Source organism: Dreissena polymorpha, chromosome 5 (assembly GCF_020536995.1).
Source record: "Dreissena polymorpha isolate Duluth1 chromosome 5, UMN_Dpol_1.0, whole genome shotgun sequence".
Lineage (NCBI taxonomy): Eukaryota > Metazoa > Mollusca > Bivalvia > Myida > Dreissenidae > Dreissena > Dreissena polymorpha.
Window position 1 is genome coordinate 4,688,585 of NC_068359.1, and position 8,865 is coordinate 4,697,449.

The window sequence follows — 8,865 nt, forward strand, 5'->3', positions numbered from 1 at the left end:
TTCTGTGTCAATGCGGCATGTGGGGGTATTCGTCGCGTCTGTGACAAATCTCTAGTTTATTTTTAAAATGTATTGACTATTCTCCATCGTTGACAGGCACACGCATTTCTATAATCCCTACTTATTTTGTGATGATTGTTGTTAAATCAACTCTTATTTGTAATATTTAACAAGAACTCTTTTCTCCATAGTCCATCTTGAAATAATGTCTAATGATATGATGTGTGCAAATCAACATATAATGGTATAAGCTCGTCGACAATTTCGAACCAATAGTTAGGTCTGTTATTGTTCGTCAACAACTCCAGATGCTCCATGAGCACTTGCAACTTGTCAGGAATTCTTATAATTTAAACATAAGCATTGTTTTTATCTTGTAAACAATACCGTAACGATTGATTAACTCATATGTTATTTAGAAACTGATTTGTTTTAAATTGTTTAATAAGGTTAGTTTTGGGGGAACATTTTGGAAAAAATACTACATCTAGAGGAAAGGCTTAATATTTAGTGGGTCTCAATTAAAGAAACTAAACCTTCAAGAGGTCTGTAATATTGATTAAATATACTCCATTAAAATAATGTAATTAACATGTATGCATATGAAGTAAATTAAGCATGACTGAAGTTTCACAGACATTACTGACATCTAGACCAACAATTTTTGTCAAGGCAAATAAGGTTGTTGTTGAAAAGGGCAGGTGGGGGCTTTTGCTTTGGAAATGGACACTTCAATTTGGAACTTCAAAAAGGCGATTCAGCATAACGCCGCACAAAACCTCCCATATAAAACACTACTTCCACTGTGGTTGCATGAAAATTAGATGCTGCATAAAACTGTATGAATGCTTTTCATTGATTGATTTTATTAACAAAATTGTGCTTACTACAATAGAACTACGGATCCTCCTGGTTGGTCACACTGGCCATGGCAAGAGTGCAACTGGGAATTCACTCCTAGGCAAAGATGTTCTTAAGCATGCACGTTCACATGCATCAGTGACCAAAACATGTCATAGAGAGGTAAGTGGTCATGTTTTTGTCATGAAAACAAAAACTACAAACATGAAAATTTGTTTAAATGCAAGACTTTGCTTAATAGAAAACCTTATTTATTTATAACAAGTAAGACTTAACTTTATCTCAATTTACCTTTTGTATTCAAATTAACAGCAATCTTAATTTAGAAAAAAAATGTTTGCAACATCATGTTTTATATTCAAAACAAACAAAACTTAAATCACATAATTGACATGGTACCAAAACGAACCTTTTCTACTAAGGTTACCCTTAAAACAATTTATAACAGAATCAGTAACAAGGACATACATGAAGCTCATGCGTGTTATATTTGTATACTTTTTTAAGTCTATTCTCACTGTCACAGTTTTTCAACCCTAATAAGGGGCATTAACAAATCACAGAAGGAGAATATTGATCTGTTTAACAGTACTAGTCGTTTTACTGTATTTACAATTCCAAAGTCACCATTAGACTTATGAATACAAAGAACCAAACACAAATTTGTGATTTCTGGAAAATTCTGCCAGGTAGGTCCCCTGCCTCTAAAAAATACATAGCATTGTGGGTTGAAGAGGACTTAAAATTTTAATGCCTGAAGGAAGAGTAAAGACTTTCTTTGAAGAATTTTAAGCTTATCCATCGTCAGTGATGGTGACACTTTCTTGTCAAGTTATTATTGACATAGTGTGGGCACAATTATATTGCCACAACATTCAGAATGTGCTTTGATTTGAGCATCAAATGATGTGGTAGAAAATCTAGGATAATTGATGTTGTTCCAGGGTTTGTTCATGGTTTGTAAATTTGCAGATAATCATCTGGCTGGCCATAATATGACATGACAGTTGTCAATAGTATTGCATGGGTCTCACCAGCTTAAGCATTAAACATGCAATGTAGCAAATAAATACCCAGCTTAATCTTGGGGTGAAACTGAATGGTTCTTCCACTTGATTGGGAATAATGTTGTACCTATTCTCCATCATTTGTTACCAGGATCAATACTGTTACAGTGAAATAGTTTCCAAGAAAAACCTTGAGTTTATAAAATAAAATATATGAATTATTACTGTGATGGAAAAAAAATGGAGCTTTGTGCAAATGAAATATTTACTAACAAGGGCATGATTCTATGAAGCACAATAATATTACCAAATTATAACAGGATCTAAAAGTAAGGTTACTTTGTGTTTTTTACTGTGTCTTAATGTATGATGGCAAGAAATAATAAACAAGATGGCCTGAAAGGCCCAAAGTAGCTCACCAGAGATTCAAAGGAACTGACCTGTTCAGTGCAGCCCAAGATGTCATAAGAACAAATTATGTTTTAACCAACTTTCATGAACAGTGAACACCCTTGCAGCCACGTTTTTCAACCGACCATATATATTAGCGTACACATCCAAAATATAATTAAAACATATTCTGACCATGTTTCATGAAGTTTTGGACAATAAATGTGACATAAAGAGTGTAAACAAGTTTTTAAAATAGCCAAATAAGGAAAAATGTGACCATGTTTTTGAACCAACTGGAACAATTTTTAAACTCCTCCAAGATATTGTTAGGACAATTCTTATGACAAAGTTTCATGAAGATCAGACGATAAATGTGGCCTCTAGAGTGTTAACAAGGTTTTACTATAGCCATTAAAGGAAAAATGCACCGCCCTTGGTGCCCATGTTTTTCAACCAGCCCAAACTATTTGTCAACTCATCTAAGATATAATTGGGACAAATGTTCTGGCCAAGCTTCATGATGATCGGACAATAAATGTGGCCTCTATAGAGTGTAAACAAGGTTTTACTAAAGCCATATAGCCATATAAGGAAAAATGCCCCGCCCCTGTAGGCCATGTTTTTGCAACTAACCCAAACCATTTTCACACTTGTCCAAAATATCATTGGGACAAATCTCCTGACCAAGTTTCATGATGATTGGACAATAAATTTAGCCTCTAGAGTGTTAACAAGGTTTTACTATTGCTATATAAGGAAAAAAGCACCGCTCCCTTTGAAGCCATGTTTTTCAACTAGCCGGAACCATTTTCAAAATCATCCAAGATATCATCGAGAAAAATCTAATGACCAAGTTTCATGATGATCGGAAATAAATGTGGCCTCTAGAGTGTTAACAAGATTTTACTAAAGTCATATATAGCCATTAAAGGAAAAATGCTCCGCCCCCTGGTGGCCATGTTTTTAAAGCAACCCGCAGTTGAGCCTTTTTTAAACCTGTCCAAAATATCATTGGGACAAACCGTTCAGACCAAGTTTCATGACGATCGGAAAATAAATGTGGCCTCTAGAATGTTGACAAGGTTTTATTATAAGCATATAAGGAAAAATGCCCCGCCCCCTGGTGGCCATGTTTTTCAACCAACTGGCATCATTTTCAAACTTGTCCAAGATATTAATGGGATAAATCTTCTGACCAAGTTTCATGAAGATCTGACAATAAATGTGAGTGTTAACAAGGGTTTACTATAGCCATATATAGCCATATTAGGAAAAATGCCCCGCCCCTTGGCAGCCATGTTTTTCAAGCAAACGTTACCATTTCAAACTCATCCAAGATATCATTGAGACCAATCTTTTTTAGAAATTTCATAAAGATTGGACAATAAATGTGGCCTCTTGACATGGCTGTACAATCAAACAGTGTAATGGATTTACTTAAAATACTTGATGAGACATTGTCCTGTACATCTATGGAGTAAATCAAGAACAGTCCGAGTGTCCTAGACAATGATGGTTGCTGATTTTGTTGACATCTAGGCTTACAAGTTTGGTAAAGAGGCAATTAAGATGTTATCAAAAAGGATGCATGATGGCTCTTGCCTTTGAAAAGGGCAATAGTGGCTCTTCAGAATGGGCATGGTTCAGCCCCATGCAAAAAGAGCCGGGAAAAACATGTGTTAAATGGGGCCTACATACAGCTGCAGTATCACATTTATTTCTTTCTAAATTGGAAAACATTATTTTTCAGGTGAGCATACGATTTGCAACAAAACTGGATATTATTGACACACCTGGCTTTTTCGATACTAGCCATGATGATACCTTTGTCCATGACGAATTATCAAAATGTGTCGCTCTGACAATTCCGGGCTTTAATGCCATTTTCTTTATTCTTCGACCTGAACGATTTTCAGAGGAGATAGTCAACACTGTTGATATTTTTTTCAATTTCTTTGGGGAAACCGTTGATGACTACGCATTTCTTGTATTAACTTTTACGAAAAACAAGGAAGAGAAAGAGCAATATTTAGCAGCTGAAAATGAACAGCATGCAAAGTTAGTTGAACTTGTAAAGCGTTGTAAAAACAAGGTTTTGTTCATTGACAATGATGCAAAACCCAAAATCACTCAAGACCAATTAGTTCAACAGATAATTAAAGAAGTAAAGGAAGCCAATGGAAAACTGAAGCAACCATATTTTAGCAATGAAGTCACAAAGAAAGTTGAAGAGCATGCAATCAGTTTTGGAAAAGTCTCAAAAAACACAAAAACATATGACAAGAACCCAACTGGTCAAGACCAAGAAACTGCATCACTTACTGAATCTTTGAAAAAAACATCTATGGATGAGGGACAGGTGACATCTATTCAAGAATCAACCACTGCATCATTGGTACCAGCCCTAGATCCTATCTCTGTGCCAGAATCAACTACAGTCGCAAAACCCTCCATAAAAACTCCAACAGCAGTGTCAGTCACACCACCCATCTACCAGGCACCAATCAGTGAAGAAAAAGAGATCAAAGTACAAACAGGTACAATACCAGTTGTATCCACAGCAGCCGTAACACCAACAGTGGTCAATGTTAATACTATGGATTCTTCAGGAAATCTAGCAACTGAACAAATGGAAAGAAAGCTTGAATTCTCAAGACAGGTTATCAATATAACTGTTCAATGCGATTCCAAATCATCAAACAGTGCTCCACAATATGAAGAATACAAAAAGGCCGTTGAAACTGACGAGGAAATGCAAAAATCACTAACAGACATTGTTGCTGATGCAGCTGGAAGTGCGATAAGATATGCAGCCAACACAGTAGTATCCTATTGGAAAAGTTTGTGGTAATAGACTTATCAATTAAAGTGCCATCACGATAAATCGCAGACATTTAAATATAAATAAAATATATTTTATAATAAAAAAGAAATGATGAGACATATTCGTTTTAAAATGGAGGACAAGAAGCAACTCAAAAACATGCCTGCAAAGTCTGCAAACATGACAGTTCAATAATATAGCAAATTAAGAATGACAATTTGAAAGAGCATTGCTTCAAACGTAACACTTGTAAGTAACAACTTCAGAGAAAGAATTAATCAAATTGCAGAAATAGGCAATTAACATTAGTGTTACAGTTTCAATATCTCAGGAGATATTAACAAGTTGGTCTGATATAATTCAGGTAAAAAGTACTGTTCATAAATACAAATGTTAACATTATGAGAAAAATAGAAAACCTTGTTGCAGATATAAATTTTTATGGAGGAAATTTTCTAAAGATGTTACAGATGATGAACAACTGAAAAGAAGGACACCAACTCACAAGAGTGTTGTAACAAACTACAAAGATTGTACCCATTTTGCAGATTAACACAGTGTTGTTAAAGATATTATTTAAAAAGTCTTAAATGAACAACTCCAGAAATAGAATCCATGTACGTGTAGAAATAATCTGAAAGTGTAAGAAATTATGAACAAATGAACATAATCAATCTAATTCTTACAGATAAAGCAAGCTGTTTGGTTAAAATCATATATACTCTTCCAATTTTAAACAACAAATCAAAGAGTAACTAATTATTGTGGCTGAGGTCGAAGTGTTGTTTTATAAAATGGCACATGTTAAAATAATGAAAGGATTCTCAGAAAAAACCATAACATCCAAGTAAATAACACATTGTGGAATTTTTGGGAAATAATCATAAAACATTATACAAATATAAAATAAAAATAAAAAAAAATAAAAAAAATACAAAATTTAACATAAAACAAAAAAATACCATTCACTCTTCTTGTAGGTTTGAATTTTATCCCCCCCCCCCCCCCTTCGAAGAAGAGGGGATATATTGTTTGCACATGTCGGTTGGTCGGTCCGTCTGTCCATCAAATTGTTTCTGGATGATAACTCAAGAACGTTTAGGCCTGGGATCAGGAAAGTTCATGGGAACATTGGTCATGACCAACAGATAACGCCTATTAATTTTCAGGTCACAAAGTCAAAGGTCAAGGTCACAGTGACTCGAAACAGTAATTTTTTTCCGGATGATAACTCAAGAACACTTTAGCCTGGGATCAGGAAAGTTCATGGGAACATTGGTCATGACCGACAGATGACCCCTATTGATTTTTAGGACTCTGGGTCAAAGGTCAAGGTCACTGACTTGAAACAGTAAAATGGTTTCCGGATGATAACTCACGAATGCTTAGGACTAGGATCAGGAATGTTCATGGGGACATTGATCATGATCGGCAGATGACCCCTATTAATTTTCAGGACTCTAGGTCAAACGTCAAGGTCACAGTGACTTGAAGCAGTAAAATGGTTTCCGGATAATAAATCAAAAACGCTTAGGCCTGCTATCAGGATATCAAAAAATCTGGTTGAAGTTTATGACAAATAAACAACAGACTCTCATCAGCAACTCCATGAGTCACGCGAGCAATTCTTCTTAACATTGCCAATCATACTCTAACATATTCACATAATGGCTGCTACTACAACGGACAGCCCATTTGAAGGGCATGCTTGTTTTACAAACAGCCCTTGTTGTTTTTTGTAGTTCTATGTTTCTGCAAGAAATGACTTTATGCTTGCAATTCTGTTCTAAGAGGATTTAGTCATCAATTTATTATTGCACATAAATTTTACCTCATGAACCTATGATTTTTTAGATGTTTGCATAGAGGTCAATTCTTTACATTATTCCAATCAAACGGACCCGGCTTCTAAGGCTTGCGGACGTGTATATTCTTGCATAATAAAAGTCATAGTGGCATGGTATTTGTGTTTCGTGTCCTTTTTCGTCAAGTGGTACTTTTTTGCTGGTGTTTTAGCGTCTATTTTTCGTCACGTGATCAAAAGATGTTCTCAGCAAAAAAATAGCACTTCAAAAAGATAGCATGACATTATTAAGTTTGTACAATCCATTTTTTTTTCAAGATGATAGTTTAATAAAAATGATTTTTATTGATAATTTACTTATTATATTGAGTTCAAAGTAACTAAAATAGATAATTCATGGTATGCTTTGTAAACGTAATATAGCACTACAAGACAAGTTAACGTTGTTGTTCAATATGACAAAATTTAATGCTGGGTTGCTGGGTTGTTTTGTAATGGGATTTAAGCATAGTGTTGGTCAAGATTTATTATCATGATGATTTGTAATTGATGTTATGTGATTGCTCTTTTTATTGCGATTTTTTTCCAATTTGTATTTGTTTATAGGCATTTTATGTAAATTTATCTGTTGTTTTTCCATAGAGATTTATTCGCTTTGTTATTAGCGTTTTAATTTTAATTTTAATTGACTTTAATCAGTGGAGATAGATTAAAGGGGCTGTCCAACACATTTGTAAATTGACAAAATTCAAAAAAAGTTTTTTCAGATTCGCAAATTTTCGTTTTTGTTAAGATATTTTTGAGGAAATAGTAAAACTGACCATTTAGCATGCTCTTAAATATCTATTATATGCATCTTTTGATGAATTGAAAACCTGAAAATTATAAAGCGCCGTGACGCGAAACAATTGAATAATTTGGAAAGTTCTGTTGTTGTCGTTTTATTTTGGGATACTACGAGGATTGCTTATATTGGTAAAAAATACATCCGCTCTTAGGATGAGCATGGATGGTCGAGTAGTCTAGGCGGGACACTTTTAACTCCTTGACTCCAGGGGTCAGTGGTTCGAGCCCTGGTGAGGGTAACTTTTTTTTCTTTTTTTTAAATTGTATTCTTGTTTATTTACTGGAGATTTTTAGTTCAAATGTTTAAATGTATCAATATAAAGCATTTAATGACAAGCTTCAATACATGCCAAAATCTGTTGGACAACACTTTTATATTCAGACTGAAATAATTAGTTTAGAGCAAGCTTCCCTATCTTGATATTAAGTGGCATCTACTTGGAGTTGAACACGAATTAATGATCCATATACATTGATATATACTTGGAGTTGAAACAATAATGGCATACCCACAATTTCAGTTGTTTGCAAGGTTAGTACTATGCGTTGCAAGTCGGTCTGCTCTTAACTACATTAAGAACGATAACCACCGCATCTGCCTGTGCACACTGATAAGCATGTTTATACCACTGGCACACTGCAGACAGTGAGTGTGTGTATGTACTCAATAGTGTTTAACAGCTTGTGCGACGACATTGGTCAGTTTGTCATTGAAATCTGTATATTGGCCGCCTTCAGGGAAAACAGGACTCAATGCATGTCCAACAAGATGTGATATGTGTTCGTCAGAAACACACACAATGCCCCCTACTGCGCCGCGTTCAAATAAAATTTATATTTATCATTTGGCTGGTATAGAAACCATCTCCCTTTAAAGCTTATTACTTCCCTTGGATGTTGTCCAATCCAACCTGGGGGGGGGGGGGTATCAAAGAGATCATCGCCAGAGTTCATCATGTATCTATGGACATAAGTCCACAGGTATGTAATGACCCCTACCATTCACAAACTAGTACAGGAAATAAATGATAATTATATCATTTAAAAAAAAATTGACAAATCAATCATTTGAGTTATAAATAATCAAAATACAAAATCTGTACAGTAACTGTGAAAAGAACTTAAATTCT

The 8,865-nt window shown here is 34.7% G+C and overlaps 1 long non-coding RNA gene across 1 annotated transcript; it reads left to right on the forward strand.

Annotated features, from left to right (window-relative positions):
- Positions 1 to 792: 792 nt before the first annotated feature.
- Positions 793 to 4,507, forward strand: LOC127832309 (uncharacterized). The gene is made up of 2 exons (XR_008026768.1): positions 793 to 1,023; positions 4,012 to 4,507. It is a non-coding gene; the product is annotated as an uncharacterized LOC127832309 (long non-coding RNA).
- The last annotated feature ends 4,358 nt before the right edge of the window (positions 4,508 to 8,865 follow it).